Source organism: Rhinopithecus bieti, unplaced genomic scaffold, assembly GCF_001698545.2.
Source record: "Rhinopithecus bieti isolate Rb0 unplaced genomic scaffold, ASM169854v2 scaffold_21601, whole genome shotgun sequence".
NCBI lineage: Eukaryota > Metazoa > Chordata > Mammalia > Primates > Cercopithecidae > Rhinopithecus > Rhinopithecus bieti.
This window is the reverse complement of record NW_016810227.1, coordinates 257,739-278,443: the sequence shown is the minus strand read 5'-3', so window position 1 is coordinate 278,443 and position 20,705 is coordinate 257,739. Positions and strand designations below refer to the sequence as shown.

General features: G+C 48.4%; 1 protein-coding gene across 6 annotated transcripts in view; it reads right to left on the bottom strand.

Annotated features, from left to right (window-relative positions):
- The window catches only part of PPFIBP2 (PPFIB scaffold protein 2), a 147,985-nt gene extending 129,246 nt beyond the window's left edge, over nt 1-18,739 (bottom strand). For 2 of the 6 annotated variants that reach the window (XM_017891647.1, XM_017891644.1), the window contains exon 1: nt 18,346-18,733. The gene's annotated coding sequence lies outside the window, so the exon portion shown is untranslated. Of the gene's footprint in view, nt 1-18,345 lie in introns of all 6 variants that reach the window. The other 4 variants (XR_001889103.1, XM_017891642.1, XM_017891648.1 and 1 more) reach the window with 4 other exon arrangements.
- Between the last annotated feature and the right edge of the window lie 1,966 nt (nt 18,740-20,705).

The window sequence follows — 20,705 nt, the reverse complement described above, 5'->3', positions numbered from 1 at the left end:
ACCCCCGGTACCTGAGAATGTGACTATATTTGGAAATAAGGTCTTGAGAGAGGTAATTACATTCCAGTGAGATAATTAGGGTGGGCCCTAATCCAATAGGTGGTGTACTTAAAAGCAGAGCAGATTACGACACATGGGTACAGAGGAAAGACCATGTGAAGACAAAGGGAGAAGACAGCCATCTAAAAGTCAAGGAGAGGCTGGGCATGGTGGCTCATGCCTATAATCCCAGCACTTTGGGAGGCCGAGGTGAGTGGATCACCTGAGGCCAGGAGTTCAAGACCAGCCTCGCCAACATGGTGAAACCCCATCTCTACTAAAAACACACACACAAAAATTAGTTGAGCGTGGTGGTACATGCCTGTAACCCCAGCTCCTCAGGAGGTTGAGGCAGGAGATTCACTTGCACCCAGGAGGTGGAGGTTGCTGTGAGCCAAGATCGTGCCACTGCACTCCAGCATGGGCAACAGAGTGAGACTCTGTCTCAAAAAATAAATAAATTAATTAATTAATTAAAAATAAATAAAAGTAAAGGAGAGGCCCCAGAAGAAACCAATTCTGCCAACACCCTGATCTTAGACTTCTGGCCTCCATAATTGTGAGAAAATAAATTTCTGTTGTGTAAGCTCCCCAGTCTAGCACCTTGTTATGGCAGCCCAAGCAAACTGATACACACCCCCATTTGATCCTGCACACGCAGCTGGGAAAGTTATGGGAAGAAGGCAGCCTCCTCTCCCAGGCTGTCGGCCTCTATCCTGACCCACTGGTGTTCCCCTTCCCTCTTAATCCAGGGGAGACTTTGCTTCACATCCTCAGACCTTAAACCACATCCAGGCAAGCACAGTTCCCAATATTCCTGTATCTGTATTCTTTGTAAGTCAGCTCTAAGTCGAATCATACCTCTGGACCAAGACCATTTAGTGAGGCCAGTCTTTAGGATGCTACAAAGAGGAAACCCTAAGATCCTGCAGCCTGACCAGATGTCAAGCTGCATTCAAGGACCAAGAGCCCCAGGCCCAGCTCTCTTCAACTCAGTTCAAAAGCTCCAGCATGTGGGGAGGCAGGGGAAGGGTTGGTCTCTAACCTCAGCTTGCCAGTCACAAGGTATTTGCCACTTGGATCACTTCCCTCCCCTAAGAATTCAGAAGCCAGAAAGTGGTTTAGGGACTTTCCCAAGAAAAGTGCTCCAGGAATCCCCCACTTGCACAAGTGTTCTGCAGGCCAAAGACTGGCCTGCTGGAGAATGACACTGCACTAGGTAGCCCCTTCCCTGCAGGCTCAATTGGTCTTGCTCCTGGAAGTTTGTTAGCTGGACTCCAGGGGAGTGGGAAGGTCTAACAGTCTCCTGGGACCTCTCTCCCATCTTTCTCAGCTCTTCCTTTCCATAAAGCAGGGTCTTTATTCCCCTATAGAAGATACCCAAAGAGTTCCTCAGAATGAAAGGAAGAAGTGAAAAGCACAGAGGTCTATGTGACTCAAAAGGGCCACGGAAGGGACAGTATAGATGCCAGGTCCCCATATAGGGGGATACTCCCCAGCTCCATGCCTTCTGAGGCTCCTTTTTTCCCAAGTGAGGAGGGGCTTCTTTCCCTGAAGAAAGAGAGGCACAGCATGCAGCAGAAAGAGCCTAAGCTTTGTCTTAGTCTGTCCAGGCTGCTTTAACAAAATTACCATAAATTGGGTAGGTAGCTCACAAACAATGGAAATGTATTTCTCATAGCTGTGGAGGCTGGGAAGCCCAGGAACAAGGCACCAGCAGAGTCAGTGTCTGCAGCAGGACTGTTTCCTGGTTCACAGATGGTGCCTCCCAGCTATGTCCTCACATGGTGGAAGAAACTAGCTAGTTCTCTGGGGCCTCTTTATAAGGGAATCGATCTCAAGCATGAGGGCTCCACTCTCATGACCTAATCACCTCCCAAGGCCCCACCTCCTAATACCATCACTTTGGGGATTATAATTTCAACATATGAATTTTTAGGAGACATAAACATTCAGACCATAGCAAAGTCAGACAGACTTGGGTTTAAATCCTTGCTCCACTACTTATGAGCTGGATTCATTTTTTACCTTAGGTAATATGGACATTAACCTCTCAGGTTACTATGTAATGGATATAATACCTGCCTCACACAGGGTTAGTCAGAGGGTTAAGAAAGAGGACAGAATAGGCCGGGCGTGGTGGCTCAAGCCTGTAATCCCAGCACTTTGGGAGGCCAAGACGGGTGGATCATGAGGTCAGGAGATCGAGACCATCCTGGCTAACATGGTGAAACCCCGTCTGTACTAAAAAAAAAAATACAAAAAACTAGCCGGGCGAGGTGGTGGGCGCCTGTAGTCCCAGCTACTCAGGAGGCTGAGGCAGGAGAATGGCGTAAACCTGGGAGGCGGAGCTTGCAGTGAGCCGAGATCCAGCCACTGCACTCCAGTCTGGGTGACAGAGGGAGACTCTGTCTCAAAAAAAAAAAAAAAAAGGAAGAAAGAGGACAGAATAAACTACCCACCTCAGTGCCTGGCCCGGTAAGTATGTAACAATCTGCCTCTCCTCATCAGAGAACATGTTCCCAACTGCACTATTCCAGAAGATGGCTTTGGCTAAGACCCTTCATCGGGGCCTAAATGTTGGGATCAGGGAAAAACAACAACAACCACGATGTTGAATTCCTTTGAGAAGTTGCCAAATCTCTCGCAGATAGCCCCCAAAGTGGCAGACCCTGGGATACAGCAGCTCAAACAGCCCAACATGCTCCAGGTTTTCTGTATCTCTCTAGTCGTACCTGACAAAACAGAGCAAGGCTAGGGCCACACGGCCTTCCAGAGCTGAAGGTATCCTAGGGATCATACGCTCACTCTTACAGCCCCTCGGTGCCTTCCTCAGTCATTCCACCAGGGTTACAAGGTGACCTGCTTAGGGACAGTGAACAGGCCGAGTTATGAGGCTCAGGGGCCATCCCGGGGCAGGTACCTGACAGAGAAGACACCGCTGGGGAAATGGATTTGGGAGGCCTCAAACACATAGGCTAAAGCTGAACTGGGCTCTGTAGAGTTAGGGAGGGGAAGGGCCAAGTCTTGACCATGTTCATGGCTGGCTGGCTTCAGCCTTGGCGTAGCAGGTCCCTGGCTCCATGCACTGGCATCCAGAGAGTCCACAGTAACCCTAGAGATGGCCTTGAGAGAAGATGGCTGAGCTGTACTGGTATATGAAAAAGGCCTTCTGGTTATTCTCAGTGGACCACACTCTTAGGGGACACCTATAGCCAGACAGGCAATCACTCCAGGAGTTACTGAGGGAAGGTTTCCATGTGTAACAGTGATGTAATGAGATGCATTTTTCATGGAACTGATAAGATCTGTCTCATTAACTCCATTTCCCATTCAGCTGTCACTTGGCTTATTTAAAATTCTCTTTTAAATATAAATCATAACAAATTTATGACCCTGGAACAGCCTTTAACGGGTTCTCAAAGTGCTCCTTATTAAGTGGTAGGACAAGGAGGTAGAGCTTCCTCCCACATCAAGTCTCCTGTTAACTTGAGATCCTGAGTCACTGCAGCCCAGATGCTCCCCCAACTTCTTCCTCTGAATATTTCCTCTGTCTTCTCAGTGGTTACTACTGCCTCCCAGGTGGTCTCAACTTTTCTCTCCAGGCTGGCGAAAAGCCTCCCATTAGGAAGTCTGAAGGACCCTGGGTCCATCCTGAGGACAGAAGCAAGGTGTGGCCACCAGGGCTAGATCTGAGTTCTAAGCTCCAGGAGGAAGGTTAAACTGGATGGAGAATTGGGCCCTGGGCAGATCTGCTCACCAATAAAGACTGGCTGACTCTACTAGATATACACATAAGAATGAACCCCAACTTGAGCAGGCAGTCCCCACCAACACCCACCTGCTCAGAGCTTGAACATGTTATCTGTGAAAACAATGCTGTCCTTTCATGCAGGTATCCCAGCACCCACTCCACAACCCTGCATGGGCAGGCTCTCAGCAAACGCTTACTGAATTGTATCAGTCCCTCCTCTCAACCCCTACAGCCCTACCTGGGTTACTGCCCATGTTTCTCTGACTCTTACCCTCATCCCACCCTTCCAATCCACTTCGAGTACCACTCTTGCTAAATATCTCTTAGGGCTGACACCTTGGTATCCTAAACAGGTAAGGTTGGTTGTAGGTAACTTGTTACTAATGATAGAAGCTTTTTGTATAAATTGGAGAAGATTCAGGCTTATCTTGCCCCATTCTAATATACTTTATTGATGGGATGAGAAAATATTGGAATTTAGCCAGCAATTCAGAAATTGCCTATAGCAGTTTGGGAGAAACAGTTTCTATTATAATGTGAAAACTGCATTTAGGAAGTTAGAGATTAACTTCCTAAATATACATGTGTATGTATACACATATATGTATTGGAACTGAGATATGCTTTGTGACAATCTGGCCATGTCCACCAAGTACCCTCTCAAAGGTTACTGTGGTTTGCCATGTGCCATCTGACCATCTTCCTGCCTCAGTACGGTAAGAACAGGCCTTCACTGTAAATTTAAGACTGGATAATCTAGACTCTAAACATAGTGGCAAGATTAAGTGGAAAGAACAGAGTTTGGGGTCAGGCAGCCTGGACATCAATCTTATTTTGGCCACTCACCAGCTAGGGAACCTTGAGATGATCAGATATCTTCTTGGAGCCCATTTCCTCCTCAGTTAAAGCCCTGAAAGGCTGCTTTGAAATTTAAGTGAGCACAGACTCTGTGCTCAATGGCTGATGCATGATGGGTACTTCATAGATGGTAATTTCCAATTCCTGATGCCCTATTTAACCTCATTTACTCCTCAGTTCCAGCCAAATCATGCCTCCAGCTGTTTTCCACAGGTGCCCCTTAATTGGTGTTACTCATGCCTTCCTTTGTGCACTGCTGTTCCCTCTGCCAGCAATTCCCTTCAGCCCCATAGAAAAGCGTGTCTCCAGTCCCTATCTTTCCTTCAGGACACACCTTAAATGCCACCTCCTCAGCAAGCCAGGCCACCCAACATCTTTCTCTGAATATTAACTGTATCTTCTCAGCAGTTACTACTATCTGTTTGAGTAAGGGGGTACATTTCTTAAGTTCCATTAAGTCAGGGGACATGTCTGTTCATCTTGTGGTCCCATCATCACTATTCTCAGCATAGAGGACAGTTCAAAAATTATTTAGGGACTGAAATAATAAATACTGTCATAAGCCTACTGATTCCACAGTACTTGAGAAGTATGCTCTACCTCTGCTGCTAAAAGATAGGTTTCCCCAGATCCAATGGGCCAGTTCTGACCTTGGGGTTCCATGGCCACTCTTCCTACCATTCTGGCCAGACTCCCTCCTTGCCACCCAGACCAAGACATGCCGCTCAGGCATCCACGTTGCCTAACCACAGCAACTCTCTCCTCCCATACACCACACCCCACCCAAAACCTCAGCCTACTTGAATGAGGCCCTGGTACCCACATCCTTTCCTTGCCTCCCCTCCCAGGGATGGAACCTTGCTCACTCTATGGCCCAAGCTGCAGACAGTCAGATTTCCCAGGGCAAGGTAGGTATAGAAGGGAGTGATTCAGGAGGACATTCTTGTGACCAGTGTCCTCCTGGATCACTCCTTTCTATACCTGCTATGCCCTCCAGGATGCTGTGAACCCAGCTGTTTCACACCACATGCCCTGGTTCTCCAGGTCTCAGGATGGTGTGTTCTCAAAATCTTCAAGGGATGGTAAGTGAGTCTACAACAGCTCTCAGGCCACAGTCAGGTGGCTGGGCCAAGGTAGGCATCAGCAAAGAATATACACAGTCCAGTCACTTCTTGGGATCATAGTCTCATTTTCAGCCCACAAAGACATTTGCTCAGAGCCTTTCCCTTCTCCCAGCCCTTGTCACTAAGTGGGATGTTCAGCCTGTGACTTGGGATAGAGAAGCTTCTGCACAGCTTTAAGGCTGCTCTTTCCCAGCCTCCCACCCTCACTCCAGCCTACATCTGCTGCAAGTCATTTCTGCTCAGAAGCCACCAATTATTCCCCACTGCTGACAGGGTAAAGTCCAGCTTCTTAGTTTGGCATTCAAGTTCCTTTTCCCTTAGAGTCCCAACTTCTTTCTTTGACTTTTAACAATGGGAAGAATCTAGTTGAGCGGGTTTCCTTATGATTTCTTGATCCCACTTCACTCACTTGTGCTTCTATGCCTTTTACTTACTTGACTGACCAGGGATCCCCAGAGAGCCTTTTCTCCCAGCTTCCCAGGATCCCACCCCAGTTGGTTGATCCACAAAGCCTTCCCTTTGCCAAAATTTTACAGCACTTTAATTAGACCTATAATCTTTCAGTACACCCTCCTCCCTGTTATTTCATAAACTCCTCTCTAGTCAATACTGCTTGAACAATACCCTTTGCAGGTAGACTCCAATATCTGCTCTAAAACAGCTGTTTGGCCCTAGAGACAAGCTTGAGTTCTTTAAAATTTCTTATATTATGTCAAAGTAGAATCTGCCCTGTCTTTAGTTTTCTTTGCCATCACTACCATAGGCCTTCATCTCTGCCCTCTGAGCAACACAGAACACGCTGCCCCTCTTGCCCACCTGAAAATAGCAGTCATTCCCCTATATCTTCCTGACTGTCCTTGGGCCCCTCCAAAGCTTGTAAGACAGGGATACCGGCTTTACACACTCCAAGTGTGGCCAGTCTCAGCCAATGCAAGGAAAAGATACTCTACCAAGGTCTAAACCCAGGACTTCAATTAATGTGGCCAGGCTAAGCCAACATATTGGGCTTTTCCACATAGATAGACAGGACACTCACAGAATTGATTTTCAGGGCCTAAGGGCAGGACTTTGCACTTAACCCTGCCACGTCTCATCCAGCTGGTTTGAGCTCTGCGCTGTTTGCTTCTTTTGTCCTGTACGTGGGTGACCAGGCACCTGAATCCAGGCTGTTTTCTACCTTATATACTTCTGCCTCCTGACTGTCTGCTCACCACCACCATGGCTGCCCTTTCTGTGTCATGCCTGGAAGCCCAGAGCGTGCAACTTCCCACCTGAAATTTCAGGATAAGTCCACTGAATGATCTAAATATCTCTTGACAAACGATTTCTCTCAGGCTTCCTGAGAAGGGAATAATAGCATTTACTAACTACCTATGATGTGCCAAGCACTGGAGTCAACATTTCATCTCATCTAATTTTCACAACCACCAAATGAATTGGCCTATTATTGTTCCCATTAAACAGATGAGGAATATAAACCTCAAAGAGGTAAGGAGACTTGCTCAAAGGAGCAACAGCAAATTTGTGTAGAGCTGAGATTTTAATGGAAGACTATAACCCTCCACTCTAGAGCTACCAGGGTCCTCAGGAGTTAGGGAGGCCAAGTCCTCATGTTGGAGAAAACCTGCTGCCTGCCATGATAGAATGAGGGGGCGGGGCAGGCAAGAGGAGTCAGTTTCCTCATCTCCAGAAGCAGGACAATAATCCCTGCCAGGGGCATTGTGCCGCACCAGTGAGTAGGCACAGTGAAAACCCAGACAGACACACAAGGCTGTTGTTGCTACCAGGTGAGCACATGCATCCAAGAACCAGATGTCTTGGCTGGTTGGTCGCAGGAAAAGCTTATGTAATAAAACTTTTTCATGACATCCAGTCAAGGTCAGATGTCAGAGTCAAGAACTATTCCTCTGCCTTGGTGAAATGTTGAATTAGAAGAATCTGCTATTCCTATCCCAAATCAATTTCCACCCCCTCAGGCCAATCCACTCTCCCACCCCACCCCTTCCCTTTTCTGCCCCCATTGCTCATAGAATTCAGAGTTTTGAATACTGAATTTGAAACCACACATCCCAATGTGCCTGATCCTGATCTTCCCCAGGCCCCATCCAGTTTAGCATTTATGTGGCTCCTTTCACTTTCAAAAGTGTTCAGTTTGGACAATAAATTACATTAAATCTAATACCTTCAAAAGTGTCTTTACTTCTCTGGCACCTGTTTCCCATAAAATGGGAATAACACTACCCTCACCTCAGGAAACAAGCCATTTGTCAAACCCATCAAAGTTGCAAGTTCTGCTCTACCCTTTTCCGTGGAAGAAACTTTCTGTGGGGCCAGTCTACACCTCCACTGCATCCCTGAAGCAGTCCAACATTGAACTAGTTATTCATGCAAAAACGTCTTTGATTTGGAGGGAACATGGACTTGCGTGTTGGGAGAAGGAAACTGTTGACCCTGAAGATAGAGGCTTTCTTGCCTAAGCAGGCAAGAAAGAGGTAACCCATTTTTGGTCTTCCTAAGCTTAAGCTGTGGCTCTACCCACTCTCTGTCCCCCTTGTCCCTATAACAAACCTCTTGATTCCTACACAACTCACACACATACACGCGCACGCACACACACACACACACACAGTTGTCAACCAAGTAGTTCCTTTTGGCAGAGTTCTCTGAACCTTTCACCAGAAGCAACTTGGAGAAGTTTGCTAAGAAGGCCTCTTGGGATAACCAGTGCAGTCACAGGAGTGGCCCTCCAGGTCAGACTGAGAGGCCCAGTTGCATGTGATGGCTGCATTTCAACCATGCACACAAGTCACTGTGGAAGTGTAACTTTACCCTGGAGAGCAGGGGCAAGAGTATCCCCACTAAATATGCCTCATTGGCATCCCTAAGCAGGCAGAGAAATCCTGAGATCTGGATCATCTCCTTCCCTATTCCCAGGAGGAAAGAGACATACCCAAAGCAGAGCCACCTAGGAACACCACAGTGGCCATAGGCCAGGGAAGAGGCAATGTAGGATCTAGTCCCCATAGCCTCCCTTGGGCTAACAAATCCCTTCCTGGAGATGCATTAGTGGTTCCTCCACCCACCTACTTCCTAAGAAATGGGAAGCACAAATCTAAGTCTGTAATCTGTGCAATTTGTGGAGTCCCTGACACTTTACCATGGGTGAGCAGGCTCGTGCACATATTTTGGCCTTAATATGAAAAACAGAAACAAAAAACCTTCAGAACAAGATGAGATATAAACTGGCAAGACCCCACTACAAAGCTCAAAAGAAAAGGGGAGGATTGACAAGTTTTCCTTCAACATTGGCTCCCAGTATCCTTTGTGTATACGTTTTTATTTGGCAACTAACACATCTCAGACAATAATCCAAATGTTTCACATTCATTAACCCAGCTCTTCCTCAAGAAATAGAAGTGACCACTGTGTCAGCATCCACGGCAAAGACAAGACTCCATCCTGGGAGGCTGGAGGCTGAGGAGCCTGGCTGGGCAGAGAGGTGTGGAAGGGAGGAGTGAGGAGGATTGAGGAACTCCAGCCTCAGGGCCACTGAGTCTCCCCATAGCAGTACAGATTCTAGATAAGATCCTCACTCCTCATCTGACAGCTGTAGCCCTCATCCAGCCACCTGAGTCCCTGATCCTGACTCTACACTGGCCCCTGCTTGGATGAGGTCCTCATGGCTGGCTGCCTTCCCTAGCTAGCTGTTCCCTGCACCCAATCCCCACTCCAACACTGTAAGAGGCAACTTTTCATGAACTGGCTGGATATGTCCCTGAAGTTTGGGTAGAGGAGGTGTTTGGGCCTTGGAATACAACTTTCCATGGAATTGATAAATTGATTGGTGGTTACATTCCCAGAAGAAAATAAATACACATGTGCCCACATTGAGCATAATAAGTATAAGAGCGCTGATACCCTAAAAGTACTTCATACCTCCCATCAGTCCCACATACAGCTAGGTCACAGGGCAAAAAGGAGGCCTCATGAGCCTTCAGGCCCCCATGACATTGGCAACCAGCAGACATTTCCCATCTGGGTGCTCGACCTATAAGACTCCAGCCTTAGCTGTTCTGCAGGCTGAATTCACCCCAAACCTGGTCTCATTCCCATTTTTCATTGCCTAATGGAATCTCCATCTCGACCTTCTGGCAGCTCTCCTCTGTCTAAACTCATGCACTACAGAAGATAGAAGCCCAGGCCATAACACCAGGAGGCCTGAGTTCTACCACCAGCAGCTAAGTGATCTTCAGTAGGTTTCTTTGGGCTTTACCATTCTTTCATGAGTAAACATATAAAGGGCAAGTAAGAAACTACCCGAGACTCCCTTCTGATTCCAAAAGAATCAACCACTTTCACTTCCCTTCCCCCTTCCATGAAGTGCCTCCATGCTTTCATGCTATTAACAGTTGCCTCATTCTTCTCCCAGCAAACTAACACACAATGTCAGTATCCAGTTTGACTCTTTTCTTTCTCCCTCAAACACAATCAGTCACCAAATCCTCCCAGATTTCTTGGCATGCTCACTCGCCTCTGCTCCCTTCTCTCTATTCCTACTGCCATTGCTTTGATTTAGGTCCTGAGCTACCTCAATGGGTTATTCTAACAGCCTATGCTCATAAGAAGTTCCTCCCTGTCCCTCCAACCTGCCCTTCCCAGCCAGAATCATCCTGAACGAACAGTTTTACCATGTCTTTTCCATACTTGAGTATGGAACCTTCAATGTCATCAGAATAAAATTTAAATTATATAGCTCCAATTTTCAGGGCCTTCCATGATCTCTTCCCAGCCTGAGATTCCATCCTCACCTCTCCCAGTGTCCACCCAACCCCCTGACTCTAGCCATGTGGGCTCACTCTTCAGTGGGCCTGTCCTTCCTCCCAGTCTTTCAGTTTCTGCTCCTGCTCCTTCTCTCATCTACCACACGAAATAACCAGCCCCTTTCCCTCTTTACTGAGGTAAACATTGCAAAGCCAGCCAGCTTAAGGCCCATATCTACCACAGACTCTTCCTGAACATCTGCTAACTGTGAGGCCACACACAACAGCTGATAGAGCCCTAAAGCAGCTCAGAGTTTGGAGGGGTATGGACAGAGACATACACATAAAGTGATGAAATAGCATCGCAGAACTTTATTTGATGTGATATGTATGTAACAGAAGAGTAAAAACGACTTAGGGGCAAGGGGGTTTCAAGAATTTGATCTATATCCTGAAGGATTAATAATCTTGTAGAACAGAGACAAAAGGGCTTTCTGGGAAGATAAAAATAGTGTATGCAAAGGCAGATAGGCACAAAACAATAGAAATTATTCAGCTTCTCAGTTTGGGGAACAGTAGAGATGCAGCTGGAGAGCTAAAGTAGGGCCCACCACTAAAGAGACTTGAATGCCATACAAGGATGGTATATTTTATCCTATCAGAGAGACAGTCCTATACACTTCTGTGTCTAGGCCTCCCATCTACAGGTATGTTAGGGGTCATGATTACTATGCAACATAGAATAGGGTGATTAAAAGCATCATGCACAATGAATGCTCAGCTTTCAGTGTGCATGAATGTGTACATATGAACAGGACAGAGAGAGGAAATGAAAGTAAGAATTACAAGGGAGAACCACGCCAAGGACCATAAGGCAAACAGAAATCATACATTTGCTGAAGACAAAGCTCAGAATCAGCAGTCCCCTGGAACTTGAGGCGCTAAGGAGATCTGGACCTAAAGTTAAACAGATTGTTCTAGGACAGCGTCTTTTAGAGGATTATTTACCAGATGAGTGAGAGATAAGAATGAAGCTTGTGAAGATCCACAAAGTCAAACAAGACTTGACTTTAAGGGTATATAAAGGATAAAGCCCACCTTCCCCAGAACTACACATAGATTCCATGAAGACAGAGACACATAGGTGCCATCAAGCATTGGAACCAAAGAATGATACTAAGAAACATAAAGTTCAAGAGAAGTGGAGCTCCTCTGAAGAAGAAGGAAGCAGGAAAAATAGTGACTCGGGAATAAACAAAGCTGCCAAAAGTTTCAGCCTAGTTGTGCCCACACCAAATGGGGACTGAATGTCACATCTTGAATGGGGATGAACAGGCTGTAGAATGGAATAAATGTTTAAATACCTTATCAGTTGTGTTTATATTAGTACTTCCTTCTTATATTTTGCATTAGGATATCCACCAGAGGATTTCAAACAGGACAGCATCATGAACAGATTTGGATTTCAGGGGAAAAAAAAAAAAAAAAAAGATCTTAGGGCCAAGTAAAAAACCACTTCCAAACTGAAAGATTCTCCCTGGGATCTGAAAGCTTGAAGAGATAAGTAACTCCTCCCTTCTCAGGCCCAGTCCCAAGGCGCAAGGCCTACTTGTGCTAGCAGCCTGTGTCAGCAAGACAGCAGAAGCAGGAAGAGAGCCAGCCGGAAGACACCTACCCTGCCTGGAAGACACATATCCCCTGAAGATCAAGAGGTGGGCCATCTGGGTACCGCCTAGCAGCTACCGCAGACTGAGACACTTCTTGTCTACAGGAGACTATAAAACCCCTACCCCATCCTCATTTGGTGCTGATGCCATTTTAGGCCTCAGCCTGCCTGCACCCAGGCACTCATTAAAACAGCATGTTGCTCCAACCGCCCCATGTTATGTGTTGGGGCGCTCTCGGGGTATGAACCAATACAAGAACCTTTCATCTGGTGCTGAAACCCAGGAAGGGCTTGGGTCTGTGTCCCCCGTGGACCTACCCCTCTACGCTGGAAAGCAGGCCACAGCAGCTGAACAAAGGAAGCTCCCCAGCCCCTCTGTGCATGCACGTCGGTCACTGATCTCGCCTACTGGTAAGTTTCTCTGGGAACCCAGTTAATAGGGAAAAATCCGCTCGGTCTCTCTTGGTTTCTCCAGTCCAAAATTCAACGTTGGTCCAAAAGGCCCCAGCGTGTGCCAGGCACTCGCTGATCATCTGGTCTTAGGGGGACACCTCTAAACCATTTGACCCGGTTCCAGGAGCGAAAAAGACAGTGGTGACGATTGCTCCTTTTATCGTCTCCATCCGGCCATCCAGGACCATCTCCTTCTTCCCTGTTCTCCTGTGCCTACCCTCCGTTATGGGAAACTCCTGGTTCTCCATTCCAAGAAACAGCCCTCTAGGCTGCCTCATAAAAAACCTGCAAACCTTAGGCCTCAGGCAAGATATCTGCCCTAAGCGCCTTGTCTTTTTTTGCAATTCAGTCTGGCCACAGTACAAATTAGGTAACGGTCCAAATGGCAGGCAAATGAAACATTTGACTTTACAGTTTTAACTAATTTAAGCAATTATTGCCAACGACCAGAGAAATAGGGAGAAATTCCTTATGTCCAGACCTTTTTGCATTCAGATCACAACCCGACCTCTGCAATTCTTGCTCACCTGTTCAAATCCTTCTCCTCTATTCTCGCCATACTAATCGCCTTTCTCCTCCCAACCCTACCTCTTTTTCCCCGTTAGATCCAGCACACTGCTGTCCATCCCTCCCAGACTCTACCTCTCCTCTCAACCATCTTCTTTAACCCCACAAGCCTTCCTCTTTATCTTCTCAGCTGCACTCTTCCCAGCCGCCATCTTTCCAGTCACCATCTTCTCAGCTGCCATCTTCCCAGCTACCATCTTCCCAGTCAGCAGTACCCACTTCTTTTCCTACACCGTCCTCTCCTGAGGACAACTCTAGCATTATTTGTACTCATTCTCCTTCCTCACTGCCCTCTCCTGAAGCCTGTAAACCCATCCCGCCACCTTATGCCCCTATCTATACTCCACTGCCTATCAACTCAAATCCCCTTCCCCCTTCAAACCCTCAGTAGGAACCACTTCCGGCTTCTTCCTTCTCTCCTGCCCATACTTGCTCGAGCGCCATCTTTGGTTCATGCCCCACCCTCACTTCAGCACCAGTGCTAGAGTGCCTCCTTTGGGAAGTAGCAGGAGCTGAAGGTATTGTTAGAGTTCATTTTCCCTTCTCCCTCACTGATCTCTCTCAAATTAACAAAAGACTCGGTTCATTTCCAGAAGACCCTACCTCTTATATTAGGGAGTTTCAGTATCTTATCCAGTCTTATGAACTAACTTGGCATGACCTCTACGTTATCTTCTCTTCTACCCTCACCTCAGAAGACCAGGACCGTATCTGGACCCTAGCTTAGATGTATGCTGATACAGTTCATCACCAAGCTCCTGCCGAGCCTACGGGTGCAGAGGCAGTCCCCATCCAGGCCTCCCAAGGGGATTATCAAGACAGGGCCTCTAGATGCTGCCATCGAGACCACATGATTGTGTGTCTCCTTGCAGAACTCAAAAAGGGTACCCATAAAGTGGTAAACTATGAAAAACTTCCAGAAATCACCCAAGCTCCTGACAAAACGTAGCCCTTTTTCTCTCTCATGTAACTGAAGCCATGAGAAAATATACCAACCTAGACCCAGCCAGCCCAGAAGGAACCACTATCATAAACCTTCGGTTCATCTCCCAATCCATTCCCGATATGGGGCAAGCTTCAGAAGCTTGACGACGGCCCTCAAACCCCCACAACGAGACCTTCTTAATTTAGCCTTCAAGGTCTTTAACAATCATGATGAGGAAAGTAAAAGGCAAAAACAGGCAGAGTTTCAAACGCCTGACTCCACCTTCAGGGGCCCTGCAGGCCCACGGGGCCACAGCTCCACACAGAAGCCTCCTAGCAATCCACCTCCACCTGGCGCCTGTTTCAAGTGCGGCAATGAAGGCCACTGGTCCAGACAATGCCCAAACCCAGGTAAGCCCACTAGGTTGTGTCCCCTCTGCAGAGGACCCCACTGGAAGTCGGACCATGAGCAGCCCCTGCAAGGACCACCCCTATCCCTTCCCGAGCAGGCCAAAACCGCCTACTCGGATCTTGTCCGCCTTGCCAGTGAAGACTGACAGTGCCCTGGAACGGACGCCCCGGCAACTACCATTGCTTCATCCAAGCCAAGGGTAACCCTGATGGTGGCAGGTAGGCCAGTATGTTTTTTAATTGATACCTGGGCAACCTACTCTGCTTTACCTAATTTTTCAGGACCCACCCAGTCCTCCCACGTCTCTGTTGTGGGAATTGACGGACAAGCCTCCAAACCCCGAGCCACCCCTCCACTTTTCTGCTCCCTGCACACCTTTTCCTTCACTCACTCTTTCTTAGTCCTGCCCTCATGCCCAACTCTGCTTGTAGGCAGAGACATCCTCTCAAACTCCACACTACTCTCCACTTCCACGTTCCCTATAGTACACAACACATCAACCCAGACCCCTCCGAGGCTTCTAATTTTCTTCTGCTCCTGCAACCTCCCACTCTAAAACCTGCAACCTTTCCTTATCCCCCATCTGTAGTTAACCCCGCTGTTAGGGATACTTCCACACCCTCAGTTGCAAAACACCACACCCCTGTCTAAAGACCCCACACTACTGAAGTCAATCTGTGCCTCCTAGGCACCACCTCCCAAAAAGCTGAACTCATCACCCTCACTCGAGCTCTCACTCTAGCAGCCGGACAACAGTTCTCTAATTTTGGAAGATTTAAAACCCTGGTAGGGACAGTAATCTTCATCACTGGGTTCCTCCTTTTCCTCCCCTGTGTTATCTCACTAATAATAAAAGCCACTAAAACTCTTGTTGAAACTACAGTTAGCCACCGGACAATTCAGATTATGCTCCTGCTACAGTGACACGATGGATACCAACCCGTCTCTCAAGAATATCCTAAAAATTAAGTTTTTCTTTTTCCAAGGAGCCCATGCCACCCCTGTGTCATGCCTGAAGTAGTTATTGAGACGGTCACTCCTTATCCCTTTTTACTATAACCAAATAGACAGGAATGAAAGATTCTCCCCGGGGTTTGAAAGCTTGAAGAGATGAGTAACTCCTTCCTTCTCAGGCCCAGTCCCAAGGCGCAAGGCCACTTGTGCCAGCAGCGTGCATCAGCAACATAGCAGAAGCAGGAAGAGAGCCAGCCAGAAGACACCTACCCTGGCCAGAAGACATGTACCCCATGAAGATTGAGAGGGAGGCCGTCTGGGTACCACGTAGCAGTTACATCAGACTGAGACACTTCTTGTTTACAGGAGACTATAAAACCCCTGCTCCGTCCTCATTTGGTGCTGATGCCATTTTAGGCCTCAGCTCACCTGCACCCAGGCGCTCATTAAAACAGCATGTTGCTCCATACCGCCTCGTGTTGTCTGTTGACGTGCTCTCTGGGTTTGAACTGATACAAGAACCTTTCATAAACTTTACCTTAAGTATTACAGTCTAAAAGCCATACCATTCCTCAGGCCCAAAGCTGAATCTTCCCAGCATTGTTTCTCCCTCCTCACTTGTCGTTCCATCTAATCAGTCTAGAGACTGTCCCATTCCCTAGTCCTCTGTCCTACAGATTCTATCTCTCCGAAGTCTCCCTACCTGTCCCCTCCTCACCACTCTCTCGGGCCCAAAATAAGGCCTCATCCCTTTGACCCTGAATCAGCCTCCCAGTTTCCTATCCAGCCTCGCCGCCCCCACTGTCTTTTTCCCTTGGACTTTGCTTCCCACCACATTGCCAGAACTTTGCCGTTGCAGCAGTGGCCTTCGGATTTGTCAACAGAATCACCTGGGGAACTTGGTAAAACATCCCAGAGTACTTAATCTGGACATTTTACAAAACTCCCCAGGCGATTATGAGGCAGTTTGCAAACTGCTACTCTAAATTCTTGCTATACATAGGGAAATGATCAGCAAGCTCCTGGGAATCTGTTAGAAAGGCAGAATGTCAGGTCCCACCCCTGACCTATGGAATTGTAATTTGCATTTGAACAAGATGCCTGCAAGATTCTCAAACTTGTTAAAGTTTGAGAAGCTCTGCTCTACAGTGTTGTCAGACCGTGCACTCCACAAATATTTACTGGATTTTCTCTTTATCAGGCTAGGAATTGGGAGGGTTAAGGACCAAGGTCTTTGACTTTGAGAAGTTCACAGAACCATCAGTCAGTCCCCTGCTGTGCCTTCAGACCAAGTCCAGACTTCTGCACTGGACAGCTGGCACCATTTTCCAGCCTCATCAGCAGCTTTACTGTCTAGCACTCAACATAAGAGCCAAGCTGGACCACTGGCCACTTCTCATGGTGAGTCCATGCCTGCCTGCCCACACAGTTGTCACAGCCCAGGCCACACTCTACCCTCTTCTGCCTCGAAAAACCCAGAAGGGATCCTTTGAGGTCCATCACATAACCCTTTCCTAACATTATCCCAGATTTCCCGCTCAGATGAAAGACAGGAATTCCCATAACTTTGTTCCTACCGTCTTCATGTCATTGATCTCATTCCACTTAATCTTAAAGTGCATCTCCCTTAGCTACACAGTAAAGAAGGCATCATGATGGTAAGCAGCTTGTCTCTCCAGTAGCAATAAGCTAACAACTGTCACATCATCAAATCTTAAAATAGTATTACTAATAATCGAAATATGTTAAATAAAACACGGATATATGCAATCAGTGAAAACCTCATCAGTCATCCCCATCTCCCACTTCAATGTCAGATATTAATTTAAGCAAAGTGCAAATGGGTTGCCTCTCTTAAGCCAAAGAGAGAAATAATTTCTAAATTAGATAACACTTATAAGAGTTTTCCATACACCTATAATAATGAAAGACTGAATATGCTGAAGATGAATTATGTCTAAAGCCCACTACTTGTCTGTAGTTGACCATTTAACTTCACATAATACACTATAAAATTTGAAAAAAACTTCAGATTTGTATTATAATCAATTAAGGAGGGGTTGAGAAAGGAGAGAGATGAAGAGAAAGACAGGAGAGAGAAGAAGAGAAAGACAGGAAGTAGACCAAAATATAGAAATGCCTGTCTTAATTCTACCCAAACGCTGGAAGTTCTGTTCTCTAGTTACATAATCTTATTTTCATCCGAGGAAAATCTGCGGGTCTGAAGTCTGATGTGATGAGGTGAAGAGGCGCCCACTTTTAAATAGGACCGTCCCCATCCTGCAATCTACGGGGAGGCAGTGGTTTTAGATTTTGAAAAGTGTGCTGTATTTTTGCACTTACACTACAGAACTGGCTTTAGCCGAGGCGCTGCATCTAAACACAGGCTGTGTCCAACAGAGAATTGCCTGGGCTGACAGACCTAAAGCTTCCGCAACCTCCTTAAGCTCCCTAGTCCACACCGCTGCTCCCCGGGCTGAGCAGGGCTGAGACGCGCCGCACAGAATTCAGGGACCCCACCTCCTTGCGCATCTCCAGGGCCACGCTGGCACCTGCAGGAGTGCGGACTGTCCGCTGATCCCAGGCAGGGTGGGGTGGAGATTCGCAGCCAACCCACAGGAGTTCTGCCCTCCTCCCAGGCTTCTGGCCAGTGGAGTTGCAGAAGGGTCCCAGTCCTCGAGCCTGGGACACGCTCCGGGGCTCACGGAGACACTGACCCACACGCCCCCGTGGTTCGTAGCTCTGGGGGCGCTCCACTCCCCAGGTAATGCTCCCGACGGGGATCCCAACCCCGACCGCGCGGCGAGCCCGAGGGGTGGGGAGAGCCCACTGACCTGGGTGCTGGGCCGCGGCTCCTCTCCGGGCGGCTCAGGTGTGCGGGCCGCTCCCGTGTCCCTCACACCTTCAAACATGAGAGCCCAGAAGCGTGCGACAAGCCACTGGCCCACCGACCAACTGCCGGACCAAGCGCCCGACCAACCAGCGAACCGACCGCAGACGCCGGGGCCGGCGCTCACGTGACGGGGCGGGGATCTGAAGGAGGCTCTTCCCGGAGCGCCGCGCCCCCACGCCGGGACCTGCCACAGGGACCACCCTCTCGGGCACCGAGGAAGCCTGCTGGGACCCGTCCGCCAGAGTTCCCGTTCCCCGGGGACCGGCCTGGTCAGCCCTGCCCCTTCGAACCTGCCTCGTCCCCACCCTCTGGGCCGCGCGTCCCGGCACCAGCCCCGCATCTCTCGGGGAATCGCGCCCCCTCCCGGGAGCCCCGCCCCGCCCCGCCCCGCCCCGTTCGCCGCACCTCCTCCTCCGCACAGCTCCGGTTGCTGGGAGGCCCGGGTGGGTCCCCAGCGCTCTGACTGCCAGTATCCTGGGCTTCTCCAGCCCTTCAGCGCCGTTCTCTGGTCACAGGGAATGAAAGCGAGGAAGAAGGAAACTGTGTCGAGAATTGCGAAGGGAGAAAGCATAGAAAACCCACATTAGAGGCACACCCAGAGCAGCAACCCTTCGGAGCATCCCGACTTCCTCAGGCCGCGTGGGATCCCAGCAAAATTGAAGTGGTCTCTGAGCCGTCCTCCCTAAGCAGGTCGGAAAGCTTCGAATCACCCCTGGTCCCGCCGCGCTCCACTCGCGACCTGGGGTGGTGGAGGTCCCTCTAGTGGTTGGCACCAAACAAAGGTTCTGTCTTGCGAAGAGCCGAGGTCAGGAAGCATTTCCCTGTGCCCAGCACCAAGGATCTGGGACCTTAGGTCCAAGAAAAGCGTTGGCAATGTCTGACCACAGGAATGGGTTCTCGAACTGGGGAGGACTGAACGCTGGAGACCTGGTCCAACCCCTACCTCCAGTGTGTGGCCTGAACCCGTTTTGGTTGTACTACTACTAGGCTGTGGTCCTGCCCAGGCCTGCAAGGACTGGCTGCTGTTAAGCTGTTTAAAATCCCTGTAGGCCTCAGATGGCAGCGACACCAGGGACTCTGGCATAGTCCCCAGCTCTGGCAGGAGTCACCACAGCTCTGGCCTTTAGTTTTCTACAGGCTGGAGTGTCAACAAACTCCATAGGATACAACTTTTTCAAACCAAATTTACCCTCGCGGTCTGAAATGACCAGTGGGCCCAGGGGACTTTTACATGTGAACAGAACCTAAGCCACCCTGGCAAATATGAGACGTGTGGTCACTGCAGGAACCTGGCCAGCAGCAGACCAAAGCACAGCCAGCAGGGGAAGGCTGGGGCCCACAAGAGTTGTGTTACAACAGGACACCCTTCAGTTCTCTTTCACTTCCTTAAAATAGCAGCAGAGAGGCTTTTGTAGACCGATGCTGCCACAGTTCACAAGAGTTCGTGGCTGTTTCCAAATCCCACACTTTAATGCCCTAGTGGACCCACTCCCTTATCTCAGCCTCCAGAAACTGCTAGCCTGTTCTTAAAACGATACAATCACCTTTTTAAGTGTTCTAAGTCACCGGCTCTGGAGCTTCTTTGCACTTTGGAACCACATTGCGGGAAGGGACTTTAAAAATACTGATGTCTCGATCCATCTCCAGAGGTTCTGATTTAATGGTCTTGGGGGTATGGCCATGGCATGAGGACTCTTAAAACTCCGCAGGTGATTCTTATGTGCAACAAAGTTTAAGAATCACTGATGTTGGTCATGTTGATGTCAGTCTTCGTTTAAATCCAACAAGACCCCAGAGCTAAAAAGTTCACCTGAAAGAAACCCCATTCCCAGGCCTGCATACTGACCTGCCCTGGCTCACAAGAAGCAAAGTGGTCCCTTAACAGGGGCTTCCTGGAGAAAATGTCTTGACCTAAAAGAGTGATTCGAGCCGCAGGGATTTAAGGTAGCTACCAAGGTGAGTTGTTAGGGGCAGATGTGCCCCACAGAGCTGTCAATCAAATCATATCCCAGATGGAATCTAGAAAGCACATTTCAGGCAACCTCTCCTCTGTGCCTCCAAAGGAACTATGGTTGCAGGACTCACTCCTATTGATAAATCTACCCCATTATCCTCTGTGAGGCAGCCTACATTGGTTATATCTGTGAAATAGGTGGGTAATAGGGCAGGTAATATCACATTTATTTTATTCATGCCTGTCTCATTCCACAAAGGATTTGGGCTCTCTATACCATTCTGTTAGAACTGTGGGTAATTACAGTGTATCCATGGACTGAGTAATTCCCTTTTGCCAAAGATCTA